Here is an 18,587-nt window from a genome sequence, read left to right as displayed (position 1 = left end):
AGAGGAGGCATGAGATGAGGTGTGAGTGGATGTGAGATGCTTGGTTTGCACCCCTACATGCAATATAAATAGGGGTGCACGTCGAGGAGTCATCGCTCATTCCAAACTCTTCCTTCTTTCTTACAATAGGCTCTTCTTATCCAATTCTCTTTATTCTTCTTCTCTAGCCTAGACAAGATCCTGATAAAGGACAAGAAGTCTTCCAAAAGGCTTAGAGAATTATAATAAAAATTAAGATGACAAGGAGTAAGAAAGGAAGGCAAGAAAAGATCCAATGGTGTGACAGCAAAGCCAAGAAAGGAGATTCTGTCCAAATTGCATTTAAATTCTGATAAATTAGAATCTAATTGTAGAGAATTTTTAAATAGGTTCTAGTGGGTTGATCGAGTCCTCGTGTGGATCAACGTTGGAGGGTGAACACGTGGGCACCTGGTGGAAACCCTGACGGATTGCTGCCGGCGACCAAGCACAAATTAGGGTTTAGCGATAAAAGGTATATTTTTATACCTTATATTATGATATTAATGCATATTATATGGTTTAAATTCTGATAAGATGATCTTAGAGTTAGGTTTTGATTTTATGATTTCATAATAATTGCTTTGAAATCCATGCTTCCGCCTTGACACCAAACCCTACATGGGTTGTCAAACTCCATGATCGAGAACATAGATCTAGAAGATCTCTCTAGTCACTCACAGTCACACAAGCATCCGACCTCTACGGATGGTCCATATGGAGCCCCTCAAACCAATCAACCTTCCACAATAGTGCTAGCTCGTGCAGTCGATTTCTGATGGCAGATCTGACTTGATCTTCTTCTTCAATTACCTCAAATATTTTTGATGTTGAAGATGGATCAGTGGAGGATGCTAGATAGTAGAAAAAAGTCAGATGAAGACTCTCTTCTCTTTGATTTTTTTCTCATCCAAAAATCTAGAACAGTTCTAGGTCTCTCACCCTAGAGGAGAACGGTTCCTCTTTTGTTCATGCCAAGGAAGAATGAAACCCACCCAAAGCTCACATCCCAAAGAAGCATTTTTGCCTCACTTTCTTTTTGGTATATCATGATGAAAAGTTTTCTTAGTTTGGCACATAAAAAAGTGGCCTTTTATGATTATCACACAAACCAGATAAGACAGGATAAGGGCTGGAGTTTGTTGCAATTCAAATCATTTTGAATTTCAATTTAACTCCAACTTTTTCTCATCCTTATCTAACTTAAAGAGAGGCTTATCAAAAAAAATTAAGAATGAAAATCAATAAAAAAGATTTCTATTTCTCGTACACAATGGGCACTTTCAAAAAACTACCGACGTGTGGATGGATATGGATAAGATTTTAAGTTGAAATTCAAATCAATTTGAATTCAAATTAAAACCAACCAATTTCTATCCTTGATGGGTGATAAAAGAAAGATTATTTTTTAATTTTCTCACATATAAACTGATTTTGTATGATGAGAAAAGGTGTGAGACAATTTGGATGGTGCAAAGGAGAGAATCCCACTCATTTGGGACTCTAGGGTTTAACCAATTGGATTTCTTTCACATCCAATCCAATTAGATCCAAATAAATTATTATGAATCTAATATAATTAGGCTTCTACAACTTTAATTAAATTTAATCAAATCAATAAATTAATTGAGCCATAGATCCGATCAAATCAGAATCATTTCTTCCTTACCGATTAGGTCATCTCATAATCTAATCAGACTTGATCTGATTGAATCCAATTCAATCAAACTTGATCTGGATTTTAATGCTCAATCAAATTGAGCTAATTAATGATCTGATCACTAATTAATCCTTCATTAATGATAGAGTCTAAATCTAGTGGGACTCTTCTCTAGAGTTTCTATCTAGTGGGACTCTTCACCAGATTAGCCATGTGATCGAAAAGGAACTTCTAATGTGTGTGAACCTATAGGTTCGAACCTAAATCGATAGCACAGAAACTGATTTTTGTACCAATCGAAGTAACTATCTAGCAATGGTACTCGACGTCCGGATAGGCTGAATGTATGCAAAGCAACACTCAAGAACCTATTTGGATATAGTTACCATATAATTCATATCTTTGACCCTTGATGCTAGGATAACTTAGAGTTTAAATTGTCAACTCTTAATAGTACATCCATTATATATCTCAGCCTGATAAATCCTATGACTCTTCACAATGATTGCCCTAGCCAAGATCTTACTAAATTGAAATACAAAGTATTCTCTCCAATCTCTTGGAGTGGTCAATTCCATCTTGACTCCACACCGACTTCACAAGTACTTGACTGTGCCCAGAAACCTTCCAATCTTGAATTAAAAATTAGGTAGTCTCGTATCAAAGCATAATGAGTTACTTGTAAGTCACCATGGTGATCTCAGATTGAAGGGATACTTATACCCATATCCTTTCAGAGTGACTCTTGACAGCAGAGTGCTTCGGAGTTGGTCACATTCAATGAAATATACTCCTACATTTTACCTGCATGCCATACCAGCATCTCTACACTCTTTTATTAAAAGGATAACCAACCTATATGGCACACAATAACCTACACTTAATATGTCTATCATCCTAATAAAAGCATATCATTTGGTGGCAAACTCATTTAAGGACTAAACGATAAATCCTCCTTTATCGATTTAAAATAGTTCTAAGGACTTTCATCATAACACAGAAGCTCGATGTAAAAGATGTACAAGCTTATGATGGAAATTATTAAATAAATATTTTATTAATTAATTTATATACAATTACATCAAATAGCACAATCATCAACAGGCTGATGATTGGCTTTGAGACATATTTTTCAACAACTCCCACTTGTACTAAAGCCAATCCGTACAGTATCGTATACCCATTTTTATTTTATGATCTTCAAACTCTTTTATCACAAAGGCTTTAGTTAATGGATCAGCCAGATTATTCTTTTTGTCAATCTTCTGAAGGTCGACATCACCTCGATCCATGATCTCTCAGACAAGGTGGTAGCGACACAGAATATGCTTTGTTCGCTGATGTGCCTTTAGCTTCTTTGTCTGAGTTATGGCTCCAGTACTATCGCAATAAAGTAGAACTAGACCATCGATGGAGGGTGCCACTCTAAGCTCGATGATGAACTTCCACAGCGATACAGTTTTCTTTACAGCATCGGATGATGTGATGTACTCCACCTCGCAAACAGAATCGGCTATAGTGTGCTGCTTGAAATTTTTTCAATAGATAGCTCCACCATTTAGGGTAAAGATGTATTCCGACATGCTTTTGCTATCATCACGATATAACTAAAAATTAAAATCAGTGTATCCTATGAGTTTCAAGTCAGATTCTCCATAAACAAACCATTGGTCCTTAGTATTTCTCAAATACTTAAGGATGATTTTTGTAACCTTCCAATGGTTCTCACCTAGATCTGATTGGTATCTGCTTACTACTCCTAGTGAGTATGCCACATCCAGTCTTGTATATGTTATGGCATACATTATAGAATCCACTGTCGAGGCATATAGAATTCTACTCATACACTCTATCTCTTGAGGGGTTATCGGACAATCCATCTTCAAGAGAAAAATTTTATGGCCTATCGAAAGATAGCCTTTTTTGAAATTCTCTATGCTGAATCATTTCAACATGGTATCTATGTACGTTGATTGGGAGAGTCAGAGCAGCCTCTTAGATCTATCTCTATAGATCTCATCCCTAGGATGTAGGCTACTTTTTTCAGATCCTTCATAGAGAATTATGATGATAGCCACACTTTTATTCTCTGTAATACAGAGACATCATTTTTGATTAAGAGAATATTATCTACATACAAAATAAGAAATATAATTACTAAACTATTAGCTCACTTATATATATAGGGTTTCTCTCCATTCTTAACGAAGCCATACATTCTGATTACCTTATCAAAACGTATGTTCCAGCTCCAAGATGCTTGCTTCAATCCATAAATGGATCTTTGAAGCTTGTACACCTTGGATCGTCTGTAGATATAAACCCTTCAGGTTCCATCATATACACCTCTTTATTCAGCTCTCCATTTAGAAAAGCTATCTTCACATCCATTTGCCAGACTTCATAGTCCAGGTATGCCACTATCCCAAGCATGATCTGAATGAACTTGAGTATTGTCACATAAGAGAATGTCTCATCATAGTCAATATCATAATGTTGACAATATCCTTTGGCAATCAGACAGATTTTATAGGTCTCAACCTTTCCGTCTGTGCTCTTTTTCTTTTTGAAGATCCACTTATACCCTATAGATTTTATCCCTTCAGGTGGATCAATCAATATCCACACATTATTGATTTTTATGGACTCTATTTCAGATTTCATGGCTTCAAACCATTTCTTAAAGTCAGACTTCTGCATTGCATCCATATAGGTGACTGGATCCTCATTGTTATCATCAAGCTCAATAGGATCTCTGTTTTAGACCAAGAAATCTAGGTATCTGTCTGGCTGACGTGGTACTCTACCGGATTATCTTAAAGATGTTTGTATATTAGGCTCTGAATTTGATCTTATCAAATTTGATTCAGATTCAGTTACTAGTGTCAATTTTTCTATCTATCGAAATTTGTCAAGCTCAACTTTAGAGGCACTTGTTCCTTCATTAAGAAACTTCTTTTTCAAAAAGTGTGTCTTACTACTGACAAATATCTTTTATTCAGCAGGAAGGTAAAAGTAATATCCTCTCATTTTCTTGGGATATCCTACAAAATTATATTTATCAAACCTAGATCCGAGCTTGTCAGTTTGTAATCGTTTGATATAAATCGGACACCCCCAGACCTTAAGGTAAGTGAGGTTTGGCCTATGTCCTGACCATATCTCATATGGTATTTTACTAAATAACTAGTTTGAAATATTATTGAGCATAAAACAGGCTATCTTAAGTGCATATCCTCAAAAAGAGATCGGCAGATTTGCAAACCCCATCATGGACCAAACCATATCTAACAAGGTTCGATTCTTTCTTTCTGAGACACTATTATACTATGGTGTCCCTAGAGGAGTCCATTGTGAGAGAATCTCATTCTCTCCAAGATATGTCAGAAATTTACTGAAAAGGTATTCACCCCCTTGATCAGATCGAAGAGTCTTAATATATTTTTCAGTTTGTTTCTCTACTTCATTATGAAATCGTTTGAACATTTCAAATGATTCAGATTTGTGTTTCATCAAGTAGACATACCCATACCTATATAGGTCATCTATGAACGTAATAAAATAGCTATACCCTCATCTAGCACTAATGTTCATAGGTCCACATGAAGGAACCAGATCTAGGGTTTTAGGATTAGATCTTGAAACTTTTTCAAGATCAGGCAGCAGAAGACTAAAATAAATCAAAATTTATCTTATAAAATTAGAGAATCCCTAGATCTAAGATCTTATTTCATGATTATTACATAGAATTAAATCAAAAATTAAAATATAAAGAGCAAGAACTACATGTTGATCATATTAACATGTTTCTATACTACATCTAATGTATGTAAAATATAATAGATCAGATCTATTACCTTGCAAGTTAGACGTTCTAACTTTGTTGATCTAGATTTGAGGATGATGTTCTGAGCCGCACACATGTCTGGCCTCTAGGAATCATCCACACGAGACCACGAATCACGATCAGAAGTTCTGGTCCAGGAAATCAGCACAGTATGCTAGTACCTCCTTCTTCTTGATTTAGACTCTTTCAAAGATGAGAAGTAGGAGAAGGAGTTTTAGATGTGAGATACTCTTAGAAAATGTGTAGATGGAGGAAGAAAAGAGGTGAACATAGCAATCCTAGAAGAAGACCCTCTTCTTCTTCTCTTTGCTCTAACCCAGACACATAGTTTTGTGTCTATTATATCTCCACGCCTCTACACCCTTTCTCCCTGATTTTCACATGCTGCAAAGGTCTCTCAATACTCTATAATATACAAAAATTTTAAGAATAAATTCTTCTTAAATAATGAGATATGAAGAATCTTTGTCTAGGTCAAATACCTAGTCAAGAAAAATCCAAACAGGGCAAGACAAGGGGTGCCCAACTCATGGGCACCCCCTCTTTCTTTTTCTACCATGGACCATTAGTAAAGGGCACACAATATGTGCCATAAAAGTCATAAAAATCTCAGAAAAAATTTGGATAAAATTAGTGCCATAAGGAAAGAGTTTTGGTTTCCTAAAATTCTATCTCATAGAATTTGAAATCCAAACTAATTCCTACTTTGACTTGGTCCACAACCACATTCCATGTAAGATAGAAAGAGTAGAAAGCTTTGGGCATATGTAAAAGCCTGGGAGAGAAAGTTTTATCACACAAAATAAGAGAGAGTAGGCGTGGAGGGCTAAGGTGGCGCAAGGTGGAATCCTAGTCTTACTAGGATTCAATCTATGACTTGTTCAAATTTGGTTTCTCAAACCAAATCAAATCAAAACCAAATCAACCTAATTAAAATAAATCTTAACTCAATTAAAAATTTAATTTAATTTAATTAAATTAGATTTAAATCTGATTTAATTTTTTAATCAAATTAAAAATTAGGTTGACCCAATTCCTAATTAGACTAGGACTAGTTTTTTCTTGCACTTGACTTATCCAATAAACTAATTGAACTTGATCCAATCAAGCCCAAACCAAATATAATTAAATTATATTCAATTAAAATTAATTTTAGCCCATTGATTTAATTAAATTAAGCCAATTAGCAATCAAATTGCTAATCGATCCTCCTGCAACACTTGCACTAGGTTAAATGTCAATCGTATTGATCGTTTAACCCTAGAATGATTCTTAATCATTGATCAACCATCCGATCGGATTGTGAACTCTAATGTGTGTGACCTCATAGGTCCAAACCTAAGTTAGTAGTACAGGAATAAATTTTTATACCAATCGAAGTGACCATCTAGCAATGGTATCCGATGGTCGGATAGGTTGAATGTGTAGAACAACATCCTTAGAACCCATGCGGATATAGTTTCCATATAATTCATCTCTTTGATCAAAATACTCATAGGACACCTCAGAGTTCAAATGTCAACTCTGATCAGGTCGTCCACATTGTATTTCAAAATATCAAATCCATCTGATGGATTATCCTGGCCAAAGTTTTGCTAAATTGAAATACAGCGACTCATTCTTTTCCAACTCTTGGAGTGGTCAATCCCATCTGGATCACACTCCGACTTCGCAAGTACTTGACTGTGTCCAGAAGCCTTTCATCACTGAATTAAAAATTCTGTTAGTCCAGTACCAAAGCATAGTGAGTTGCTTGCAAGTCACTGAGACGATCTCAGGTCTAGGGGACACTTATATCTATATCCCATCAGAGACATTCTTGACAGCAGAATGCTCTGGAGTTGGTCACGTTCAATGATGATGTACCCTTACATCTCACCTGTATGCCATACCAGTGTCCCCACACTCCTTAGTTAAGAGGACAACCAATCCATATGGCCTACAGCGACCTATGCTCGATAGAAGCTGTCATCCTTATTAACGGCCTATCATTTGGTCATGAACAGTTTTAAAGACTAATCGATAAATCTTCTCTTTATCGAACCTAAATAGTCATAAGGACTTCATCACAATAACAGAGTTCATTAGAAGATGAAAACTTGGATAAAAATACCAAAAATATATTTTATTTATTAATAAATCAATTACAATATAAGGTTGCTCAACCGTCAATAGGTTGATGATTGACTTTTGGAACAAATTTTTCAATAACTCTCACTTGTCCTAAAGCCACTCGGCACAGTATCTAACACCTATCTTTGATTTGTGGTTGTCGAACTCCCTTATCACCAGGACTTTAGTGAAGGGGTCAGTCAGATTCTCTTTTCCATCGATCTTCTGAAGGTCGACATCATCTCGATCCACGATCTCCCGGATCAGATGGAAGCGACGCAAAATGTGCTTCGTCCGCTGGTGTGCTTTGGGTTCCTTCACCTGAGCTATGGCACCAGTGTTATCATAGTAGAGCAGGACCGGACCATCGAGGGAGGGTGCTACTCCGAGCTTGATGATGAATTTCCTCGACCACACAGCTTCCTTCACGGTATCTGATGCCACGATGTACTCCACCTCACAAACAGAGTCTGCCACAGTATGCTGCTTGGAACTCTTCCAGCAGATGGATCCATCATTCAGAGTAAAGATATAACCCGACATGCTTCTGCTGTCATTATGGTTAGATTGAAAGCTGGAGTCGGTGAACCCCATAAGTTTCAGATCTGACTCATCATAAACCAACCATTGGTCTTTAGTATTTTTCAAGTACTTAAGGATGGCTTTAACCACTTTTCAGTGATTTTCTCTAAAATCAGATTGGTATCTACTCACTACTCCCTATAGATCTTCATCCTTAGGATGTAGGATGCTTCACCCAAATCATTTATGGAGAACTACGATGACAACCAAACTTTTATTCCCTGTAGTGCGGGGATATCATTTTCGATTAAGAGAATGTCATCCACGTACAAGACAAGGAATACCACAACTAGACCATTTGCCCATTTATAGATGCAAGGCTCTTTTTCGTTCTTAACAAAGCCATACATTTTGATCACCTTATCAAAATGCATGTTCCAACTCCGAGAAGCTTACTTCAATCCATAAATGGATCTCTAAAGCTTGCACACCTTGGACTCATTTATGGATGTAAACCCCTCAGGTTGTATCATATACATCTCTTCGGTTAGCTCTCCATTCAGGAAAGCTGTCTTTACATCCATCTGCCAGTTTCCATAATCTAGATGGGCAGCTATTGCAAGCATTATCCGAATGGATTTGAGCATTGCCATAGGGGAGAACGTCTCGTTATCGTCAATACCATAATGTTGACGATACCCCTTGGCAACCAGACGAGCTTTATAGGTCTCCATTTTTACATCTACGCCTCTCTTCCTTTTGAAGACCCATTTACACCCAATGGGTTTAACCCCTTCAGGTGGATCAACCAATGTCCATACATCGTTGACCTTCATGGACTCCATTTCAGATTTCATGGCTTCAAGCTATTTTTTGAAATCAGATCTCTGCATTACATCCATATAGGTGATCGGATCCTCATCGTTCTCATCGAGTTTGATGGGATCACCGTTTCAGACCAAGAAATTATTGTATCTATCCGGCTGATACGGTAGTCTATCGGATCACCTTAATAGTGCATATACATTGGGCTCTGGATCTGATCTAATCAAATCCGACTCAGATTCAGCTATTGGTGTCGGTCCTTCTACCTGTTGAACTTTATCAAGTTCAACCTTAGAGGCAATGGTTCCTTCACCAAGGAACTCCTTTTCTAAAAAGGTTGTCTTAAGGCTGACAAACATCTTTTGTTCATCAGCATGGTATAAAAAATATCATTTGATCTCTTTGGGATACCCTATGAATATGCATTTGTCAGACCTAGGTCTAAGTTTATCTGTAACTAACCGTTTGACATAGGCTGGGCACCCCCAGACCCTAAGGTGGGAAAATGCTGGCTTACACCCTGTCCATATCTCATATGGAGTCTTAATTACAGACATACTTGGAACCCTATTTAATAGATAACAGGCCAATTCTAGTGCGTATCCCCAGAAGAATATCGGCAAGCTGGCAAAATCCATCATGGATCGGACCATGTCTAATAGAGTTCGATTTCTCCTTTCAGACACACCATTATGCTGTGGTATTCTTGGAGGAGTCCATTGGGAGAGAATCTCATTCTCTCTTAGACATGTGAGAAACTCACCAGAAAGGTATTCCCCTCCCCGGTCAGATCGAAGAGTTTTAATACTCTTCCCAGTTTATTTTTTTACTTCACTTCGGAATCGTTTGAACATTTCAAATGAATCCGACTTATGTTTCATCAGATAGATATATCTATATCTGGATAGATCATCCATGAAAGTGATGAAGTAGAAATATCCACCTCTAGCACTTGTGCTCATGGGCCCGCATACATCAGTATGTACTAGGCCCAAGAGCTCAATAGCTCTCTCACCTTTTTCAGTAAAAGATGACTTGGTCATTTTACTAAGAAGACAGGACTCACAGGTTGGAAGTGATTCACAATCACTGACTTCGAAAATTTCCTCTTTAATCAACTTGTTTATCCTATTCTTATTTATATGACCTAGCCTATAGTGCCATAAGTAGATATCTGATAGACTATCTAATCTAGGGTGCTTGCCAGTAGAATAGATTATGTTAACAGGTTGTGATAACATATACACATCATTGTTCAAATATCTACAAAAATAGTAACACTATTCATAATGATATTACAAACTTATTTTTTTATTAAAATTTCATAATCATTTTTGGCAAGAAGGCCTACAGAAATAATATTTAAAAAGAAATTGAGACAGAAATGATAATCATTGAGAACAATGGTAGGGACTCAAATATAAGTTTCAAGATTCTTAATGCTAGAACTGGAACTAGTCTTCCAGATCCAACATTCAGAAACCTCTCACCTTGCTCGAATCTCCTACTGACCTGCAACCCTTGCAACAAATTACAAATATGGTAAAGGCTACTGATATCCAATACCCAGTCAGTTATATCACAAATAGAGAAATTGCAAGGAGTTATCATATAAATATCTTGCCCAGTAACAGCTTGCCTCTTTCTCGACCTGTTTGAGTCCAGGAGGGCAATGTACTGAGGACAGTTCCTCTTCCAGTGCCTCCGTTTCTTGCAAAAGAAGCATTCAGTTTGATTCTTATCGGGCTTGATCTTTCTGGTCTGGTCTTGCACTAATATCCTAACCTGAACTTGCACCTTCTTCACTTACTTCTTCTTGTTCTTCTTTCCTTTCTTAAAGAGTCGAGAACCAGAAGACGAACCTCCCACTAAGTTCACCGACTCCTTATGGGGTTGGTGATCCTTCTCAAAGTTTTGAAGCAATCCTAGTAACCCGTAGTAGTTTACTTCATGCTTTGTCATTCTATAATGAGTGAGGAGTGGGAGATAAGACTTGGGCAGCGAGTTCAGTATTGCATCTTTCCCAAGCTGCTCATGTAAGAGAAAGCCGATCTTGCTCAAATGCTCCATCAGCTCGATCATGTATAATACATGATCAGTGACAGAGGCACCATCCCATATTTTGGCATTGAAGATGGCACAACTAGTCTTGTGCCTCTCCACGTCATCGAGTGTGCCAAAGGCATCCTCCAACACTTGAAGCATGTCCTTTGGCTGAGCCATCTCAAATCTGCGACTGAACTCATGGCAGCTAGCATGATGCAGTGCACCGTGGTCTGGTCATTGAGCCACTTCTGGTAAGTTTCTCTGACTGTTCCACGTGCATTGATAGCTGGCTCCTCAGGTGCAGAATCCATTATCACATATAGGATCTGTTCATATTCCAGAACTATCTTCAACTTTTGATACCAGCTACCGAAGTTGGATCCCACCAACTTATCATTATCCAATAATGATCGGAGTGATAGGGAAGTGGCCATATCTGCACAAAGGAAAATCATAACCTAATTAGTAATTGATTCATTAAACCTAAAGATTTGGACTTTAATCAAAAGATTTCTCTCACTATTTTATTCGAATTGGTAGCCTTTACTTCCAATTCGAGGAATTATCCTAATTTCTTAGTGGGTACTAGAATCCACTAAGACTGCATACAAGCCCAACTTTGGTTGGCCAATCCATGTACATCTATGGGTAGGTTCATAATCAATTATTTTTTTAAATAATTTTTAATAATTTTAATTTTATCTCAGTCCCTAATCAGTAGTCTTTGGCCTCCATTGAAATGGTCTGGTTAGGTCCAACCATTAACATGACCATACTTGGCCCATCTAGCCAATGAATGATTAGGCCCAACTTTGGTTGGCTAACCTAACCACCATTTAGAAAGATGCAGTCAAGAAATCATATTATGAATGATAATTCCATCAACTGATAAGCACCAGGCCTTTGGGCCTCCAATGATTATCCAACTGATGGACCCATTATCATCCACTTAATGGGAGGCTATGATCTAGTTATCATCATAACTATTTTATTTTAAGAACCTAATAATTTTAGAGGATTTAATTGATTTAGAGGAGGAGATCAGATGAACCAGCTTATCATGATCCTTCCATTGGCTTCACCAAGTCAGCTTAAGGGAGATCATTAAAAGAGCTGGTCTAGGAGTACCTAAATTAGTCACACTGATTTACCTAGCTGACATGGGTCAGCTCGAATAGTCAAGTAATCCGATCAAAATATAATTTCATTAAGAGGCTAGATAAGTTCGATCGGTGGGAGGATCTGTCAAAGCTTGCCTTAGACACCATCAGAAATGGCCAAGTAAGCAGGTTGCCAATTAAAAACCATCAATCTGATTTATCTTAGACACCAACTGGTTTAATTAGTTTCAATTAGATCAACCTAACAGTTCGTGCTAGATCGCTTAGCCAAGAATCAAGTCTATTTGGTTCTCGTTAAAGATATAGACTTGACCAACTACAACTATTGTAATTGATCTAAAGAATCTTTCATCTAATCTAAGACAACAATTGATTAGATTTAGTCAATTCTCTAGTTAAGTCCATCTGTAATCTAACCTTAGGTCTAACCCAATTAATGGACCTAATTCTCACTAACCCATTAACCCAATGTGTTATGGTTTGTATCTTAGGTTCTTCAATTCACAATCCTAAAACCTAATCAAACAACTTCTTAATTCTCAATTAAATTTTGGACTGAAGGTTAGGGTTCGGCTTTTCAAAAATAATTTTCATATTTGTAAAATATTTTTACAACATAGTTCTACCAACCAAGTTGCATGTTTGATTCATAATTAAAATGTAAGTAAAATAAGTATGAAACTACTTTAGATGTAATCTAAACAGATTTATGTAATTGAAATAATTTTAACTTTAAACTGTGCAAATTTCTCAAACAAATATATAATGGTTCTTTGTACAAAAATTATTAACAAAGCGATTTTATTTTAGATTTAAATATTTTTTAAATCTAATAAATCATAAATTTAATTTAGATCACATCTAACAAATTTATGATTAAAGATAGATCTACACAAACTAGGACAACCTTTGCACTGTAAGGGGTAAACCTTACAGCAGGACAACCTACAGTTCATGATTGATCTAAAAATTTTAATTTTAAATTTAATAATTAGATTATAAATTAGATCTAATCTAAAAAATAATCTAAGTATGTATAAATAATCATGTAATAAATAACTTAGGCTCTGATACCAATTGAAGGAACCAGATCTAGGGTTTTAGGGTTAGATCTTGAAACTTTTTCAAGATCAGGCAGCGAAAGACCAAAATAAATCAAAATTTATCTTATAAAATCAGAGAATCTCTAGATCTAAAATTTTATTATATAATTATTATATAATATTAAATTAAAAATTAAAATATAAAGAGCAAGAACTACATGTTGATCATATCAACATGTTTCTATACTACATCAAATATATGTAAAATATAATAGATCAGATCTATTACCTTGCAAGTTAGACGTTCTAATTTTGTTGATCTAGGCTTGAGGATGATATTGTGAGCTGCACATGCATTCGGCCCCTAGGAGTCATCCACACGAGCCCACGAATCATGATCAGAAGTCCTGATCCAGGAAATCAGCACAGTATGCTAGTACTGTGCTGATCCTTCTTCGATGGTCGATCAGATGTCTCTTTCTTCTTGATTTAGATTCTTCTAAAAATGAGAAGTAGGAGAAAAAGTTTTAGATGTGAGACACTCTCAGAAAACTCATAGATGGAGGAATGGAAGAGGTGAACACAGCAACCCTAGAAGAAGACCCTCTTCTTCTTCTCTTTGCTCTAACCCAGACACATAGTTTTGTGTCTATTATATCTCCATGCCCCTACACCCTTTCTCCTTTATTTTCATGCACCCCAAAGGTCTATTAATGCTCTATAATCCACAAATATTTCAAGAAGAAATTCATCTTAAATAATGAGATATGAAGAATCCTTGTCTAGGTCAAATACCTAGTCAAGAAAAATCCAAACAGGGCAAGACAAGGGGTGCCCAACTCATGGGCGCTCCCTCTTTCTTTTTCTACCATGGACCACCAGCAAAGGACACACAATATATCCATAAAATTCATAAAAATCTCAAAAAAAATCTGGATAAAATCAGTGCCATAAGGAAAGAGTTTTGGTTTCCTAAAATTCTATCCGATAGAATTTGAAGTCCAAACTAATTCCTACTTTGACTTGGTCTACAACCACATTCCATGTAAGAGAGAAAGAGTGAAAAAATTTGGGCATGCATGAAGGCCTGGGAGAGAAGGTTTTGTTATACAAAATAAGAGAGAGTGGGCATGGGGGTCTAAGGTGGCGCAAGGTGGAATCCTAGTCTTAATAGGATTCAATCTATGACTTGTTCAAATTTGATTTCTCAAACCAAAACCAAATCAACCCAATTAAAATAAAATTTAACCCAATTAAAAATTTAATTTAATCAGATTAAATTATATTTAAATTTGATTTAATTTTTTAATCAAATTAGAAATTAGGTTGACTCAAGTCCTAATTAGACTAGGACTAGTTTTTTCTTGCACTTGGCTTATCCAATAAATCAATTAGACTTGATCCAATCAAGCTCAAACCAAATCTAATTAAATAATATTCAATTAGACTTAATCTCAATCCATTGACTTAATCAAATTAAGCCAATTAGCAATTGAATTGCTAATCGATCCTCCTGCAACATTTGCACTAGGTTAAATGTCAATCGTATTGATCGTTTAACCCTATAACGATTCTTAATCGTTGATCAACCATCCAATCGGATCGTGAACTCTAATATGTGTTATCTCATAGGTCTGAATCTAAACTAATAGTACAAAAATAAATTCATGTACCAATCAAAGTGACCATCTAGCAATGGTACCCGACGGTCGGATAAGTCGAATGTGTAGAACAACATTCTTAGAACCCATACGGATATAGTTTTCATATAATTCATCCCCTTGATCAAAATGCTCATAGGACACCTCAGAGTTCAACTATCAACTCTGATCAGGTTGTCCATATTGTATTCAAAATATCAAATCCATCTGATGGATTATCCTGATCAAGATTTTGCTAAATTGAAATACAGCGACTCATTCTTCTCCAACTCTTAGAGTGGTCAATCTCATCTTGATCACACTCCGACTTTACAAGTACTTGACTATGCCTAGAAACCTTCCGTCATTGAATTAAAAATTCAGTTAGTCCAGTATCAAAGCATAATGAGTTGCTTGCAAGTCATTGAGGCGATCTCAGGTCTAAGAGATACTTATATCTATATCCCATCAGAGATATTCTTGACAGCAGAATACTCTGGAGTTAGTCACGTTCAATGATGATGTACATTTACATCTCACCTGTATGCTATACCAGTGTCTCTACACTCATTGGTTAAGAGGACAACTACCCATATGGCCTACAGCGATCTATGCTCGATAGAAGCTATCGTCCTTATTAACAGCTTATCATTTAGTTATGAACAGTTTTAAGGACTAATCGTTAAATCCTTTCTTTATCGAACCTAAATAGTCCTAAGAACTTCATCACAACAATGGAGTTCATTAGAAGATGAAAACTTATGATAAAAATATCAAAAATATATTTTATTGTTAACAAATCAATTACAATACAAGATTGCTCAACCGTCAACAGGTTGACGATTGACTTTTGGGATATATTTTTCAACAACTCCTACTTGTCCTAAAGCCACTTGACATAGTATCTAATACCCATCTTCGACTTGTGGTTGTCGAACTCTTTTATCGCCAAGACTTTAGTGAAGGGGTCAGTCAGGTTCTCTTTTTTGTCGATCTTCTGGAGGTCGACATCATCTCGATCCATGATCTCTCAGATCAGGTGGAAGCAACACAAAATGTGCTTCATCTGCTGGTGTGCTTTGGGTTCCTTCGTCTGAGCTATGACACCAGTGCTGTCACAGTAGAGCAGGATCGGACCATCGAGGGAGGGTGCTACTCTGAGCTCGGTGATGAATTTTCTCAGCCATACAGCTTCCTTCGCGGCATCTACTGCTGTGATGTACTCCGCCTCACAAATATATTCTGCCACAATATGCTGCTTGAAAATCTTCCAGCAGATGGCTCCACCATTCAGAGTAAAGATATAATCTGACATGCTTCTACTGTCATCATGGTCAGATTGAAAGCTGGAGTCTGTGAACCCCACAAGTTTTAGATCTGACTCACCATAAACCAATTATTGATCCTTAGTATTTCTCAAATACTTAAGGATGGCTTTAACCACTTTCCAGTGATTTTCTCCAGGATCAGATTGGTATCTACTCACTACACCTAGTGAGTATGCCACATCTGGCCTTATATATGTCATGACATACATAATAGATCCCACGATCGAAGCATATGGGACTCTACTCATACGCTCTCTTTCTTCAGGAGTTATCGGACAATCCTTTTTAGAGAGAAAAATTTCATGGCCTATCGGTAGATAGCCCTTCTTGAAATTCTCCATACTAAATCTCTTCAGGATAGTGTCAATGTACATGGACTGGGATAACCCAAGCATCTTTTTAGATCTATTCCTATAGATCTTCATCCCTAAGATGTAGGATGCTTCACCCAAGTCCTTCATGGAGAACTATGATGACAACCAAACTTTTATTCCCTGTAGTGCGGAGATGTTATTTTCGATTAAGAGAATGTCATCCACGTACAAGATAAGAAATACCACAACTGGACTATTTATCCATTTATAGATGCAGGGCTCTTCTCCATTCTTAACGAAGCCATATGTTTTGATCACCTTATCAAAATGCATGTTCCAACTCTGAGAAGCTTGCTTCAATCCATAAATGGATCTCTAAAGGTTGCACACCTTAGACTCATCTATGGATGTAAACCTCTCAGGTTGTATCATATACACCTCTTCGGTCAGCTCTCCATTCAGAAAAGCTATCTTTACATCCATCTGCCAATTCTCATAATCCAGATGGACAGCTATTGCAAGCATTATCCGAATATATTTGAGCATTGCCACAGGGGAGAACGTCTCATTATCGTCAATACCATAATGTTGATGATATCCCTTGGCAACCAGACGATCTTTATAGGTCTTCACCTTTTCGTCTGTGCCCCTCTTCCTTTTGAAGACCTATTTACACCCAATGGGTTTAACCCCTTCAGGTGGGTCAACCAATGTCCATACATCGTTGACCTTCATGGACTCCATTTCAAATTTTATGACATTAAGCCATTTCTTAGAATCAGATCTCTGCATTGCATCCATATAGGTGATCAGATCCTCATCATTCTCATCGAGTTTGATAGGATCACCGTCTCAGACTAAAAAATCATAGTATTTGTCTAGCTGACGTGGTACTCTACCGGATCGCCTTAATGGTGTAAGTACATTGAGCTTCGAATCTAATCTAATCAAATCCGACTCAGGTTTAGCTATTGGTGTCGATCCTTCTACCTGTTGAACTTCATCAAGTTCAACCTTAGAGGCAACGGTTCCTTCACCGAGAAACTTCTTTTCTAAAAAGATTGCCTTAAGGCTGATGAACACCTTTTGTTCATCAGCATGATAGAAAAAATATTCTTTGGTCTCTTTGGGTACCCTATGAATGTGCATTTGTCAGACCTAGATCCAAGTTTATCTGTAACTAACCGTTTGACATAGGTCGGGCACCCCCAGACCCTAAGTTGTGAAAGTGCTGGCTTACGCCCTGTCCATATCTCATATGGAGTCTTAATTATAGACTTACTTGAAACCCTATTTAACAGATAATAGGCCAATTTGAGTGCATATCCCTAGAAGGATATTGGCAAGCTGGCAAAACTCATCATAGATCAGACCATGTCTAATAGAGTTTGATTTCTTCTTTCAGACATACCATTATGCTGTGGTGTTCTTGAAGGAGTCCATTGGGAGAGAATCCCATTCTCTCCAAGATATATGAAAAATTCATCAGAAAGATATTTTCCTCCTCGGTCAGACCAAAGAGTTTTAATACTCTTTTCAGTTTGTTTTTCTACTTCACTTCGGAATCATTTGAACATTTCAACTGAATCTGACTTATGTTTCATCAGATAGACATATCCATATCTGGATAGATCATCCATGAAAGTGATGAAGTAGAAATATCCACATCTAGATCTTGTGCTCATGGGCCCGCATACATCAGTATGTACTAGGCCCAAGAGCTCAGTAGCTCTCTTACATTTTTCAGTAAAAGATGACTTGGTCATTTTACCAAGAAGATAGGACTCACAGGTTGGAAGTGATTCACAATCACTGACTTCGAGAATTTTCTCTTGAATCAACTTGTTTATCCTGTTCTTATTTATATGACCTAGCCTATAGTGCCATAAGTAGATATCTGATACACTATCTAATCTTGGGTGCTTGCCAATAGAATAGACTACGTTAACAGGTTGTGATAATATATACACACTATTGTTCAAATATTCACAAAAAATAGTAATACCATTCATAATGATATTACAAACTTATTTTTTTATTGAAATTTTATAATCATTTTTGGTAAGAATGCCTACAAAAATAACATTTAAAAAGAAACTGGGACAGAAATG

The sequence above is a fragment of the Elaeis guineensis genome, chromosome 6 (genome assembly GCF_000442705.2).
Source record: "Elaeis guineensis isolate ETL-2024a chromosome 6, EG11, whole genome shotgun sequence".
Classification (NCBI taxonomy): domain Eukaryota; kingdom Viridiplantae; phylum Streptophyta; class Magnoliopsida; order Arecales; family Arecaceae; genus Elaeis; species Elaeis guineensis.
This window is presented reverse-complemented; position numbering follows the sequence as displayed.